Source organism: Vulpes vulpes, chromosome 2 (assembly GCF_048418805.1).
Source record: "Vulpes vulpes isolate BD-2025 chromosome 2, VulVul3, whole genome shotgun sequence".
In the NCBI taxonomy this organism is placed as follows: Eukaryota; Metazoa; Chordata; class Mammalia; order Carnivora; family Canidae; genus Vulpes; species Vulpes vulpes.
The window spans coordinates 115,634,562-115,650,876 of record NC_132781.1 but is presented as its reverse complement, the minus strand read 5'-3'; positions in this window follow the sequence as shown (position 1 = coordinate 115,650,876).

Genomic DNA, 16,315 nt, shown 5'->3' with positions numbered 1-16,315 from the left:
CGAACAGCATTTCAAAGTCTAGGGAAACAATGATTTTTAAAGTATTGAGTTATGCATAATTTCATAAGATTTTTCACTAATTATAAAACAGTAAAGCAATGGTTTCAAAAAATTCAAGAAAAGAGTAAAAGTCATTATTACTTTTTAAATTATTTATTTTTGTAAGAGGATATTATCAAGAGGGTGATTATAACCACTGCCAGTGTTAAACAACATACTCCTATTTAAAAACATCACTCTTGGCACGCGTGCTCACATCAGACATAATGCAATCTACTCCTAGGGATTATCATTATTTTCAGAGCTGCAAGATGATAAACTTGTTTCTTTCTTCTCATTTAATCCCACTTTACAACCACCTCTCCTTCTTTTGAGACTACCTCAGGTGATTAGTTCACAGAAATAGATTGGATGACCATCCACAATACTTGCTCTCACAGGTTTGCCAAAATTTTAGAGCTCTCAGAATTAAAACGAGCTTTTTTGGGGTGGAAAGCTGTTCTTAGAAGACCCTCCCTTCTCCTTAATCTTATTTCAGAGCTTATGACCAAGAACTTTGGAGCCAGCCAGACTGGATCAGAGGTAACCTTGGGTAAATTACATGCTCTCTTCAGCATCAAGGTCCTCATCCTTAAAATGATGGAACACCGTAATCCATCTCATCTAGTTATTGTCAGGATTGAATAAGATAAGCATATAGTGTAATTACTCAATAAAAATGTGCTCAGTTTTTGTATTAATATTTTATGATCATGAATAAAATGATCATGCATTACAGAAATTAGACACAGGAAAAGTATTTTGTGAACCCCTACTCTGTGGTAATGGCAAAGCAAGATAATAAAGAAAAGAACTGCTAACAAGAGATAATTAGGATGGGCCTCTAGACTAAGCAAGTATGCAGTGCTCACTCACTGCTGAGATTTCAAGGTCTCTGCGCAGAGATAAAGAGTATTAGGAAGTGAAGTGGGCAAAACAAACACTTTATCCACCATTTTGTCAGACTGCTTATAGAGAGTTTAATTCTGCAGCTATTTTTAAATTTTTGGTGACCTTAGAGCAGATTAAATAAAAGGTTGAGGCAAGATTAAATAAAAGGTTGAGGCAACCTTTTATTTATAGCCAAAACATGGAAGAAACCCAGTGTCCATCGATAGGGGTATAGAAATGCAAAATATGAGGTAAATAGAGAGAATATTAATCCTCTATCAGATACATGAATTGCAAGTGTCCCCCCCCCCCCATTCTGTGGGTTATCTTGTTATTCTGTTGATTTTGTCTCTTGATGAATAAATTAGAAAATTTTTCATGGAGTTCAATTCATCTCTTTTTCTCTCATGGGATCATATTCAAGAAAGTCCAGCCAGATCTAGAGTCATGAAGTTTTTGCCCTATGTTTGGCATTGTCTTACAAAGCTAATAGAGTCTTACCATATATATTATCTAGTAATAACATCTCTTGATATTTTCTTAATTGAGCTGAAAACATATGCCCATACAAACCTGCACAACAAATGCTTACAGCAGCTTTATTCACAACTGATGAAAGCTAGAAGCAACGAAATCCAGCGTCATGAAACTTTTGCCCCATGTTTTCTTCTATGAGTTTTAGCTCATAGAAGCTCATAGTAGCTCATAGTCTAGCTCATAGTTTCTTCTACAGTTTTAGCTCTTAGGTTTAGCTCATAGTTTCTTCTACAGTTTTAGCTCTTAGGTTTAGGTCTCTGGTGCCTTTTAAGTTAATTTTTGTAGTTGGTGTAAGATAAGGATCCAACTTCATTATTTCATATGTGGATATTTAGTTTTCCCAGAACCACTTATTGCAAAGATTACACTTTTCCCCTTAAGTGATATTTGCATCCTTGTTAAAAATCATCTGACCAAAAAAAAAAAAAAAAAAATTCATCTGACCATAGATGTGAGGGTTTATTTCTGGGATCCCTGTTCTGTTAGATTGGCCTGTGTATCTGCCTTTATACCAGGATTCCACTGTTTTGATTCCTGTAGTAATCAAAAATCTTAAGATTTATTTATCTATTTTAGAGAGACAGACAGAGAGAAAGTGAGCACGAGCAGGGGGAAGAGCCGAGGAAAAGAATTCTAAGCATACTCTACACCAAGCATAGAGCCCAACTCGGAACTCAATCTCACAACCCCGAGATCATGATCTGAGCTGAAATCAACCAACTGAACCACACAGGCACTCCTGTTTTTGTTTGTTTGTTTGTTTTGTTTTTAAGATTGTTTTGGCTACTTGAGATCCTTTGTGATTCCCTATGAATTTTGGAATGGGTTTTTCTATTTCTGCAAAGAAATGTCATGAGATTCTGATGGGGATTGCATTGAATCCACAGATTGTCTTAGGTAGTATTGGCATCTTGACGATATAGAGACTTCTAGTCCATGATGGGTGTGTTTCCCTTTATTTCTGTCTTCCTTAATGTCTTTCAGTGGTCTCCTTATAGTTTGCATTGTAGTCTTCTAGCTCCTTGGCTAATTCCTAAGTATCTTATTCTTTTTGATGCTATAATAACTAGAATTGTTTCATAATTTCTCTATTAGATTGTTCATTGTCAGCGCATGGAAATGCAACTGAATTGTGTGTTGAGTTTATATCCTGTACTTTTGAATTCACTTATCAGTTCCTAAAGATGTTGGTGGAGCCTTCAGGGTTTTCTACAGATGCGATCACAATCTGTGAACAGAGACAATTTTACTTCTTGCTTCCAATTTGGATATCTTTAATTTCCTTTTCTTGTTCTGGCCAGAACCCCCAGAACTATGTTGAAAAGAAGAGAGAAAAACTTGTTTCCTTGTCTTGTTCCTTACCTTGGAGGAAAAGTTTCTAATCTTTCACCATTGAGTCCAGCATTTGCTGTGGGTTTTTCATATATCCAGAGAAAGGCCTCTCAAACAGATAAGAATTTATGAAAATGGAAAAACACCTAATACATCTAGAGACTAGAAAGCAGTGAACCAATTGATAAATATGATGTTTTGAAAAGGAAGATTGTAGCTGGGCGTGGGAATTTAAAGATAGTTAAGATGAAAATGTCAGATAATAAAGGACAGTTGTATCTCGTACTGCGCAGGGTGGCTGCTATCCTGACCTGTGGGCCCATGGTTTTCAAACTTCTACATGCAAATTAAGGCAAAATTTTTCATGCATTATCATTTTGAGGTTTCAAAACAAACATTAGTTTGGATAAGGAGAAATCAGCAAAGTTTTTAAAGGAGAGAAAGGTGTGAGGCCAAAATATACAAGTGCTAATATGATTGTAAGCTATAAGAGAAAGTCCAAAACTTTGTCTCTAATAGAACACAAATAAAAATTAGTTAGATGGCCTGGAGGCAGGAAATAGAAACTTCAAGCAAACCAGATTATGTTATAAGAGCAACTTTTAATCAACCATACACACTTACATAAGATTAACATTGTGCCAATGGTTAAAACTAGGAGAGAGTTCCAATAGAAATTGTCTGGCTGGGGCACCGGAGTGGCTCAGTGGCTTAGCATCTGCCTTTGGCTCAGATCATGATCCTGGGGTTCTGGGATCGAGTCCCACATCAGACTTCCCACAGGGAACCTGCTTCTCCCTCTGCCTGTGTTTCTGCTTCTCTGTCTGTGTTTCTCATGAATAAATAAATAAAATCTTAGACAAGAAAAAAAAAAAAAAGAAATTATCTGGTTGCCCAGAGTTCTGGAGCCTGAATTCCTGAGGTATCTGGTCACCTGAAGAAAACTGGATGAAAGCACAGAATGTCAGCCGACCTAATGTCTTCATCTCAGAAACATGAGAATTAGCTTTGCAAGTTTTAAAAATCTATATTACTCTATGGTTTTGTGCAAATCAATTTTCCAGAGGTTTTTTCGCCTCCCCTAAATCAGAGATCCCAGAGTATAAAATAAGGATTTTCATTTCAGAAGAACAAATTGATTTTGGAGAACACGTCGATAAAAAAACTCTCCACCAAATTTAGGAATCGCCTAAGGGAGCATACAACCAGCATATAGATATTGTAATTGCTCTATAAGCTTATCTACCCAGAAATTTTATTAACCACCTCTAAGCAAACATACTCAGTGTACTGTGCATTTCCTCCTATACGTAAATTTACCGAATTCTTTATATTCGAACGAAAAGTGATGGTATTATCTGTATTAGTCTCCCAAGATTGACTTGAAGCTGTCCTCAAGATTTTCATCTCCCAAGCCTCATCCCATCAAAGTGACCATTACTTCCTTTGATTCTGTAAGCAAGATAGTGCTGGGTTTACTCTCTCCTCTCCAAGCCAAATGTACTATTTTAATAGTCATTTATTTTAGTCAGAACCATTTGTTGGGGACTGAGTACATTCCCCAGCAGCCACTTATCACATTTCTGCCACAATTAACTTCCTTTAAAAGTCATGGATGCCCTTGTTAGGAAAGCTGTGTTATTTGGAACGTAACAAGAGTGTGGCCAGGAGGGTGAAGCAACTTGAAATGGGAACATGCAAGGAAGGATAAATAAACTGAAGTTTTTAGCCTGCAGAAGAGAGAACTGGGAAACAGAGGGATAAGAAACTGGAGAAGGAGAATATGTGGTCGTCGTCACCAAGCATTTTTAAAAAGTCATATGAAAGAGTTATCAATCTGTGTGTCCAAAGGAGCAAATCTGGAACTAATTGGGAGGCAGTAGCAAAAAGGATTTTGATTTTATGCCAGGGAAGCTATCGATCAGAGCTAGCAAAAGGGAAAAGGGGATCAGAGAACCTTGGCAGGGGAAGTATTTAGAGGCTGGATAATCACCCAGCGAAGTTATTTTGAAAGGAATTCCAGCAGCTGAAGAGTGTTGGACTAGAAGACCTTTATGGCCTATTTGATGGAGATCTCTATGATTCCCTACCTTCTGTTTTCTCTACATACTTGCTGTTCTTCCATGATGGATATATTTGTGTTTTTCCCGAGCACGTTAAGAAAAGAGTGAGTTCTGTTAGACAATAACACTAAGGAACATTAATATTCTCTTTGGCAATAGATTTATGTCGAATAAAAGTGCCTTGATGCTAATGGAGAGAATATGTGCTTTCCAGTCTGGTACATACAGAGAGCTCATTAGTTCTAAATTTAGATGTAAGCTTTAGTGTTGGAGGGGCTCCAAGTTTGACTAATACATCTGAACATGTCCTTGTTAGAAAAAAAAAATGATGGAGAATTCTATTTTTCTACTTTGTGTATGTGTGGGTAGAGAGGAAAAAACACATGCTCTTTTATATCAGCTAATTCCATCTGCTCACAATTATTCAGTAGGTGTGCCAATCTAATGATACTAAATACACAGAAGGTATGCAACCGATGCTTTTAGTTTGATAGAATAGTTCTTACTTAGCAGAGGTGAATCAGTTTGCAAATTCTTAGAGTTGATTTAAATCAACTGCTGTACTTTTTTCCACGGCAAGCTCCCCCCAAATGAGGCAGTGGCTAATGACAAGATGTCATTTTATTTCAACAAAGTTTTATTAAGCGCCTACGAGGTTTAAAGATAAGTGGGCAAAGGTAAGCAGGTTGCCGCCTTCAAATTTCAACTCTCGAGGAACTCAGTCTTGACAGAGATGACTTCAATAAGTAACAGACATGTCACTACCTGGCTCAAAAAAAACTATTATTTAGCATAAATTCTCATACCACTCTTAAAAAATAACTACAGTGGTGCCTGGGTCACTCAGTCGGTTAAGCATCTGCCTTCAGCTCAGATCACGATCTCGGGATCCTGGAATCAAGCCCCGAGTCAGCCTCCCCGTTCAGCAGGATACCTGCTTCTCCTCTCCCTCTGCCACTTCCCCTGCTTGTGTTCTCTCACTCACTTGCTCTCTCTCAAATAAATAAATAAAATCTTAAATAATTCAAAATTCTCTAAACTACATTGCCTGTAAGCATTCAATAAATGTAAAGAAAATAGTTCAATGCAGAGTCTATTTTCCCAAATATCCCTTCTCCATTAATATCAGAATAAATTATAAAAATGATTTGTCACAAATTTTGTATAATTTTATTAATTATAAATACTGTTAAATATGAATTTTAAATAGTTTAAAATATTTAGTTACAGTTTTTTTTTAAGGGGTGTCTGGGTGAATCAGTGGTTAAGCATCTGCCTTTCGCTCAGGGCCTGATCCCAGGGTCCTGGGATCGAGTCCTGCATCGGACTCCCTACAGGGAACCTGCTTCTCTCTCTGCCTATGTCTTGGCCTCTCTCTGTGTGTCTCTCATGAATAAATAAATAAAATCTATAAATAAATAAATAAATAAATAAATAAATAAATAAATAAACAATTTTTATTTAAAAAAAGGAAGTTACTTATAGGGAATCCTATAACCTCAACAGTTCTCATAATAATCTACCCGCAGGTTCTCCCTTCATTGTTAATTATCAACTAGTAGAAAATGACACTGTCAGACTTATCACAGGAAATGTGGCAAAGTGAGAGGTAAACCACATTTCCACCCGGAGAACCAGCTGGAGTGCCCTAAGATCAGGAGTAGTTGGCAAAATGATGTACAGCTGACATTTAATTACAATCTAAATAACAGCTGATATTACACTGGGCTATCACTATCAAATATTCACTCTGTTTCCTTCCTCCTAATATTTCCTTAATGACTCTACTGGAAGTGGGTTGCCCTCATATTAGAACCTAATTTACAAGCCTACATTGACAAATACTTTTTCATATTATGCCTCACTCAAAAAGGCACTAGTGGTTGTGTTTTAGTCATTGCTAATATATTAAGAAGAAATGGTCATGGTGGTGATTAGAGACCAACATAGTAAAGCAGGAATAGAAATAACACCTAGAGATGGGTATAAAGAAAAATAAACGTATGTGTAGTACTTTTTCCTCAAAAAAAAAAAATCCACTTGGGAGTTCAACAACATCATCAATTAACCAGATAAAATTAATACCAATGGAATACTTCACCAAACAACAGCAAAATCCATACTCTTCTCAAGCTCATATGGGATGTTCAGCAAGACAGGCCACATTCGGGGTCAGAGATGTACCTTCACAACTTCAAACAAATAGAACTCATGCAATGTCTGCTCTTAGACCACAACACAATTAAACCAGAAATCAGTAATAGAAAGGTATCTGGGAAAAAAATCCAAAATACATGCAGATTAAACAACACACTTCTCAATAACACATGGGTCAAAGAAAAAAATGACAGGAGAAATAAACAGTGTTTTGAACTAAATAGGATTCAAAACACAATGTATCAAAATGTGTGGAAAGCAATGAATGACTGAAGGAAAAATTAACACATTTAATGCACATATTAGAGATGAAGAGAGATATAAAATCAGTAACCTAAGTTTATGTTTAAGAAACCAGAAAAAGGAGAGCTAATTAAATCCACAGTGAGCAAAAGAAAGAAATAATATGCATTAGAGCAGAAATCAATGAAATTGAGAGATAATGAATAAAACCAAAACCAGGTTCTTTGAAAATACAATAAAACTGGTAAAGATCTAACCAGGTTAACTAAGAAAAAAAGAGAGGACACAAATCACTGTTGTCATAAATGGAAAAGGAGACATCGCTGTAGGTCTCATGGACAATAAAAGGATGATAAAGAAATATTATGAACAACTCTTTGACCACAGACTGGATGACCCAGATGAAATGGACTAATTCCTTGAAAGACACAATCTCCCAAAACTCAAAGTAGAAATAGGTAATCTTATCTATTAAATAAATAGTAATATGAGTATATAATAGATTAAATATCAGTTAAAGAAACTGAATCAATAATTAACAAATCACCCAAAACATAAAGCTCTGAGCCCAGATGGGCTTACTGGTGAATTCTACCAAAAATTTAAAGGAAAAATATACCGGATCCCTGGGTGGCGCAGTGGTTTGGCGCCTGCCTTTGGCCCAGGGCACGATCCTGGAGACCCGGGATCGAATCCCACATCGGGCTCCTGGTGCATGGAGCCTGCTTCTCCCTCTGCCTGTGTCTCTGCCTCTCTCTCTTTCTCTCTCTGTGACTATCATAAATAAATAAAAATTTAAAAAAAAGAAAAATATACCAATTCTCTACATTCTCTATCAGAGGATAGACACAGAGAGAATAAACCAAACGCATTAACACAATCAGACAAAGATATTAAAGAAAACTCTAGATGAATATCTCCCATGAACATAGATCTGAAAACCCTCAACAAAAGGTTATCAAATTCAATACAATGGTGCATAAAAAGAATTATATACTATGACCACATGGGATTTATTCATATATGCAAGTCTGGTTCCACGTTCAAAAATCAATTATAAGAATGAACAAAATCCAGAACACTGACAACACCCAGTGCTGGCAAGGTGGAGCAGGAATGCAGAGGATGGTAAGAATGTGGAGCAACAGGACCTCTTATTCATCGCTGGTGGAAATGCAAAGTGCTGCAGTCACTTTGGGAGACAGTTTGGCAGGTTCTGAGTATAAGTGCTCTTACCCTATAATCCAGCAGTTATTCACCCAAAAGAGCTGAAAACCTATATCCACACAAAAACCCACACGTAGAAGTTTATGGCAGGTTTCTTCATAATTGCCAAAACTTAGGAGCAGCAGAAATGTCCTTCAGTAGACGGGTGGGTAAATTAACAGACAATGGAATATTATTCAACACTAAAAAGAAATGAGCTATCAAGCACTGAAAAGACTTGGAGGAACCTTAAAGGCCTATTACTAAGTGATAGATGCTGATCTGGAAGGGGTACGAACTGCATGATTCCAAGTCCATAACAGGCTGGAAAAGGTAAAACTGTGGAGCAAAAAGATCAGTGGTTGGCAGGGAGGGGTTGGGGGGAGGAGAGTGACGAGTGGGCAGACAGAGAGGGTTTTTAGCTCAGTGGAAATATTCTGTATGATATCATAAGTCCGTGTCATTATATATTAGTCCAACTCCCTACAATGTGCATCACCAAGAATGAACCCTCATGTAAACTGTGGACTCTGGGTGATGTTGACTTGTCACTGTAGGTTCATCAGTTGTAACAAAAATGCCACTCTGCTGGGGATGTTGACAGTGGGGGAGGCTGTGCAAGTGTGGGGCAAGGGGGCACAGGAAATCTCTGTACATTACCTTCAATTTTGCTGTGAACCTAGAACTGCTCTAATAAAATCAAAATTTAAAAAACAAACCAGGGGATCCCTGGGTGGCTCAGTGGTTTAGCGCCTGCTTTTGGCCCAGGGTGCGATCCTGGAGTCCCAGGATCGAGTCCCGCATCAAGCTCCCGGCATGGAGCCTGCTTCTCCCTCCTCCTGTGTTTCTGCCTCTCTCTCTCTCTCTCTATGTCTATCATAAATAAATAAATAAATCTTAAAAAAAATAAATAAATAATAAATAAAAAATAAAAAACAAACCAAAATACACCCAGCTGTATATCCACCATGAAGCTTTGTCAAATCTTAGCATTAACAACATTTGCATTGCCTAGGATGTTAAGTAATAAGTGGGTAGATGTTGAATGTGGGGAAAAATCCACCTGGAATTTTGATAGGACACCATAGAACTGATGATATAATATGTGCAATCATCAATGAACAATACTTAGTAACTAATAATAATGCCAACTATTCACAGGATGTCTCTCCATCTTGAAGTTCCTTCAAAAAAAAATTTTTTTTTTCTCCAGAGAGATCTTTGTCTTTCTTTCTCCAGTCAGTGCTTTGAAATGCTCTATTTTCTTAGTACTAATGGAACTATCTTATTCAGTATATTTTCTACATTTTTATTGCTGGTGTAGGTAATACCATATATTTGGAGTTTTATTGTTAGGTGACATTGACAAACTCTCTTTATTCTAATTTTTGAGTCTCTGGCTTTTGTATGTGGATGACCGTATCACAAACAATTAGTGGCCTTCCTGGGGCACCTGGGGGGCTCAGTGGTTGAGTGTCTGCCTTCAGCTCAGGGCATGATCCCAGGGTCCTGGAATCGAGTCGCACATTGGGCTCCCTGCATGGAGCCTGCTTCTCCCTCGGCCTGTGTGTCTGCCTCCCTCTGTGTGTCTGTAATGAATAAATAAATAAAATCTTTAAAAAAACTGTAGTGGCCATTCTAATTCTTCATTTCTACCACAGAAGCTGAGATAATGAGCAGTTCTGACTTGTTTCTAATCATAAAACAGATGAGTCAGAAGCTTTCAGAATACATAATATTTACAATGCCCTGTCAAGACCAAATTGAGGGACATTTTACAAAAATAACTATCTCATGTGTGTCAAGAAGCATGACGGTTGAGATTTTACTCTACTCTCAAGCTGAAATGTTAGCTGGCTGCAATTTCATGAATCTAAGAGTTTTTTAAGATGGTCCTTCTGAAGCAATATTTTAAAGACTTTGTGTGGCTGAGATAATAAGTATTGTGCCCTTATTTTACAAAACAATTTGGGGTGCTATAAAATTACAGATTCAAATCTTTTCCTTTTCTTTCCATGTTTTAAAATATTACTTATTTTCTTAGATCCAGTTTTGTCCGTCTGATTTTCTTTTTTTTTTTTTTTTACCTTTGTCGGGGGTCATTTTTTTTTTTTATCTCTGAAGCATTTAAATGATTGTCAGAGAATATATTCTTCAATTTTCTTTTAATGTGTTCTCAGGCAGATTTTTTTTTTCAGTTCTCTTTTTATTTATTTATTTATTTATTTATTTATTTATTTATTTAAATTTATTTTTTATTGGAGTTCAATTTTCCAACATAGCATAACACCCAGTGCTCATCCCATCTCAATTCTCTTTAGTATTCTATAGGCTATTTAAATCAGGTAACTTTCACCTTTTTGAAACAGTGGTTTTCAAAAATGGTCTCCAAAAGGATTCAACTTTGCTAGAAAGGCAAATTCTTGTGCCCAACACCAGACCTACCAAATCAGAAGCTGGTGGTTGCTGTGGCAGGTAATTCTGACACCTTGTCAATACGTAACCCACTATTTGAAAAGACAAGAAGTCTGTCATCCTATTTTCTTCAAATATTTCCTTTCTTCCTTTTTCCCCCCAGCCTTACTGAGAGATAAATGACAAAGTTGTGTATATTTAAGGTGTAGAACGTGATGAACTGAGATTTATGTGTATGTTTTATACACATATTGTGAAACGATTACCACAAGCCAACCAGTTAACGCAGCCCTAAGAGAGAAGGACATGCCTCCATTTGCAACAGCATGGATGGATCTGGAGGCCACTGTGTTAAGTGAATAAATCAGTCACAGAAAGACAAATGCTATGTGATCTCCCTCACACATGGAATCTAAAAAAGTGGAAGTCCCAGGAGGAAAGAGTAGAGTGGTGGCTATCAGGAGCTGGGGGGGGGGGGGGGGTGAAGGGGGGGCGCAGAGAGAGACTCAGAGATGTTGGCAAAGGGCTCAGGCCTCCAGCTGTAACATGCACACATCCCAGACCTAGTGTGCAGCAAGGGGACTCCAGCTCACGGGAATGTACTGCGTGTGAGAGGAGAGCTTAGCTGTCCTTCTTTCCTGTAGCTTTTCCTTTTTTACCAGACTCCTGTTCCCAGATGTTGACATTCCTAGGAATGTTTCCCTTTCTGCTACTTTATCCAAGGCTCCCTCAATGGCGTGCTTCTTGTCATCACTCTACAGCTTTATCGATCTTGCTTTTCTCCCCAGGGCTTGCTTGTTTTATTCCAACTCCCATACATTGTGCTTAATAGTTCTGTTTCAAATTTGATAAGTTCTTATTTCTTTTTCAGACTAAAACTACCCATCTTTGTCTTTGTAAGGGTTTTTTATCATAAATTCCTCATCTTTTACAACCTTTCAGGCTTCTAGGTGTATGTTGGGGGATCCCTGGGTGGCACAGCGGTTTGGCGCCTGCCTTTGGCCCAGGGCGCGATCCTGGAGACCCGGGATCGAATCCCACGTCGGGCTCCCGGCACATGGAGCCTGCTTCTCCCTCTGTCTGTGTCTCTGCCTCTCTCTCTTTCTCTCTGTATGACTATCATAAATAAATAAAATAAAATAAAAATATTTCTAGGTGTATGTTGGGTCACCTGTTGTCACCTTTGTCGTGGTTGTAATCTCCAGATTTTAGCCATGGGCCTGTAAGCCCATTTTCTCTGGGGCTCTCACCATCATGGATGGTAAAGTATTTGAGGGAGAAGCAAAGGCAGGCCCCAATCTGTGTGCCTCCAGGTGAGGTCCATTGGAATGGAGAGAATGCGGCCAGAGCAGTATGTGCCAAAGAACACAGAGCCACTGCTGATAACTTATCTCTGTTATGGTGTACCCGTCTAGCTAGTGTTTTATTTTTAAACTTTTAAGGGGATGCAGAATTGAAAGGCAAATATTTTTAGTTTATGTTCCTTCAGGTGTTTGCCTCTGGAAGGAGGCATTCTTCAGGAGTGCAGGTCCAAAGGCAGCTGGTCAACCTGTTTTCATCAACATTTTCCCCTAGGATGACTCCTTCTTTCCAATTTTGGTAATACCTGGACAGTAATAATCCTTTCAATGCAAGACTCAGGGCAAGTAAGAGCAGATTCTTTTTTCTCTTGCAATTTGTATGCTATGTGCAACCAACAGATCTAACACCTTGTTCCCTGCAACCCATACACACAACAGTTTATGCCAGGCCTTGTTGTCCCTCAGAATATGTTTTTCACTCTGTGTGTATGTGTGTGTGTGTGTATTGCCCAGACCATGTTTTCCTTTAGCTTTGTAGCTTCTTCAAGCTTGATGCGAAGAAAAGAACCAGTCTAACAGCCTGTGCTAATTCCCCATTTTGTCCTAGTGTTATCTTCTTGAAATATGGATTCAATTATTTTACTTTCCTTTCTAAAAAACACTCAAATACCACCCTTCTGCAGTGAATCCAAACTCCTCAGCATGGAATATAGGGATTGTCATAGCCTGGGCCCAACCAACTCTTAAGCTTCAAATCCTGGTACCCTCCTCATTTGCCATGTAACCTGGTTAACCTACACTTTCCTGCATTCCCTGATATGCCAATCTGTTGTATCTTCATGTCTTTTCAAGTGTTGTTTGTTTTTTATAACATTCCCTTCTCTCTCACTCTCTCTTTGGTAAAGTCAAAATTTTCACTCAAAGAAATATCACCTCTTGGGGTGGTGAGGGGCATCCCCAAAATGTGCCTATCTGGTGTGTGGATTATTTTGAGCTGAAGATCATCAAAGCCCAAAAACTCGGAAGAGCTTTTACCTCCTCCTTAACTGCCTCTAAGAATTTAGACAGGGAGCCTGGTTCCAGAAAAGTGATATCACCAGAAATGTCTACAAAGAGTGTGAACTAGGTGTGGTAATCTGGGGGCAGTGGGGGCAGGGGGTGGAGTTCAAATTCCTCTCTCTGACCCACTATCTCTGCAAGTCATGAGAAACATCTGTTTACCAAACATCTACTCTTCCCTTTTTCTGTGAATTGTCTTCCTTCCCTTTGAAGCCACAGACCCCTACCTCCCTGCCCTTATATGCTCAGAATGGCATATAAGCCTCAACTGCCTGACTTTCCCATGGGTCTATTTTTATGATGCTCCCATATGTATCAAATTAAATTGGTTTTTCTCCTGTTAATCTGTCTTATGTCAATTTAATTACTAGATCAGCCAAAGAACCTGGAAAGATAGAAAAAATTTTCTACCTCTACAGTATAATTATCCTTTTCTTTCTTTACGTGGTCAGGATGTGGAAAGAATACAATATCTAACTTTCTTGTTTAGTTTTGTAGATATTATTAAAACTGAACTATACACTTAGCCTTGTTAATGCTTAAGCACTAAGTAGATTCAGTTCCTAATTATTAAGTACTAGTCTGTAATCTTGTATTTGTTGCTCTAGCTTGAACCCAGACCAACATATTCAACATGTTTTTGTTTTTGTTTTTTTAAGATTTTATTTATTTATTCATGAGAGACACAGAGAGAGAGAGGCAGAAACACAGGCAGAGAGAGAAGCAGGCTCCATGCAGGGGCCTTGATGCAGGACTTGATCCTGGGACTCCACGCTGGGCCAAAGGGAGGAGCTAAACCACTGAGCCACCCAGGGATCCCTCAACATGTTTCTTGAAGTGGACAGACAAAACTAGGCAAATGTTGGATGACTCAACATAACTCATTTAAGTAAAAAGAACCATTAAAAATTTTTTTTGAAGTAGGCCTCTTGAGTGTCAAGTTTTCTTCATCACTTATATCAGTTATAATTCCAAATAAATCCACTCTGCTATGAACCTCTGCTAAGGCTAGATTTAGCCACTGTCATCTCTTAAACTGCGCTACATAAAATAGCTGCTAAATGATATGCTCGCTAAGAGTCTGCTTCTTTACAATTCATCTTTCAAATGGCAGATGACGTGAGCTCTCCAAAAGAAAATTTTCTATTTTTCTGTGGCCTCCAATATGTCAAGAATAGAATTTTTGAGGACCCTGAATGACTTGAATCTGGACAGACTGGTTTACTATCAGTTTCTCAAAACTCTAAGCAATTTTCTGCTTTAAGGCATTTGTACTTCCTGTTCCTTCTATCTGGAATGTTCCGATGCCCAGCTTCTCATCATAGGTCAAGTTCCAGCTCACTTGTTTGCTTTTCCAAGAGTATCCTCTGGAAACAATATTGTATCTGGAGTTTGTCCTTCGGGACACTTTGTACTAATTTCACAGCCCACTGAGTTCATTGCATTGTGTTGCATTGCATCCATGTTATGTGACGGCCATCCTGCTTCCTTGTGAATGTGTTTAGGCTTGTCTTTGAAGTCTGGAATAGATAATTCATGAAAGCAGGGAAGAGCTCCTCTGACTTCTTTATAATTCTAAACCCAGTGACAGCCACAGTAAACAGCACATGTATATAGTCCTAAAGTCTAATCAACCTGTCTCTTGCTGAATAAATATGTGATACTTAGTTGTTCAGAACTTTTGTAAAACTAACTTCCCACCACCCTTTCAATATATTTGTTGAAGACCCAGTTTTATCTTTTATGTTGTCTACTTTATTTTCTGAAACAGAAAAAAAAAAAACCAATATTTTGGGTCTTTATCAAGCTGAGTAGTGCAGAGCTAATAATGAAATATTATGACCATCCTAGGTAGTGATTTGTCAACAGGTACTTCACACATTCTCTGATATGTGGAAAATGTTATGCGAATAAACATGAACAGCATTATAAACTATTAAATTATACTTTTTCAGCATAGTATAGAATTCTTGACCGATGATCATTTCAAATTGTATTTGTTCAGAACAACAACTGTGGGCTTTTAGAAACCTTTGTGTCCTCTCACAAAGTTCTCTTTTGATTAACAACTTTCTTGTTTACTGTTGCTTGTCACACTCTCTAGCCCTTTATTTGCTATTACTTCATTTGCTGTCCAGTGATGCAACTCTGTCTGGAGTATGTCACAGGCAAAACAGAAACATGTCCATAGCACTCGGCTTTCTTCCTTGGATTATGTAAGACCAAAACCCACCAGGCGCACTGCCAGCTTTTGCACGTAGGTTGAAATACTGTAGAAACCCATGGCTGACAATTTTTATTGTTTCTTCCAAGTTTTATGTCTTTCTAGGCAAGGACTGAGAAACCAGAGAAATGCAGGACATTGGGAAGAGGCCCCGTTTTCATGTGGTTGTTGTGGCGCAGTGAGGCCCAGGTGGGTCTGTGATAGAGAAAGGTATCTTGCCTTAGGAATTCAATAGCATGTTTAACATTTATAACTTGGGAGTTACTTTTTCTTTAACACACAAAATTCTTTATTGATGCACTTTGGACATAGAGAAGGCTGTTCATTTATCTTCAATAAGTCTGTGATTTATTGAGAGGAATAAAATACTTATTAATCATTTGAGTTCAGGATATGAAATAATTTTTCAAGTTGTCCAGATGAGCCTGTCCAGTAAAATTCTATCATCAATTGTAGGAGTTGGTAGAAACTTGGCCTTGAATGTCAATCTGTCTTCAGACACAGTTTTAATTTCAGCCTCTCCCAGTGCATCGGTGACTTGACAGTGAGTTATGAATTCTCACTCTCTCAGCTGGACAAGTTGCTCGCGGATTTTCTGATAACATGACTGTATTCTGGAGGAATATTCTTAGATAAATGTGGCTTTTTAAATGAAAATAAAAATCTCTCTTCTTCTGTACTACATGAAGATTGTGAGTGTAGAATGAGTTGTGAGACATATAAAATGGTAACTGTATTCACCGTGCAATTCCATCTTTTGAAAATCCTGCACTGTATACTGAAAATCAATTTTCATCAGTGAAGAAGAAAATTTGGGTAATGAAGTAATATCATTCTACTAACAATTC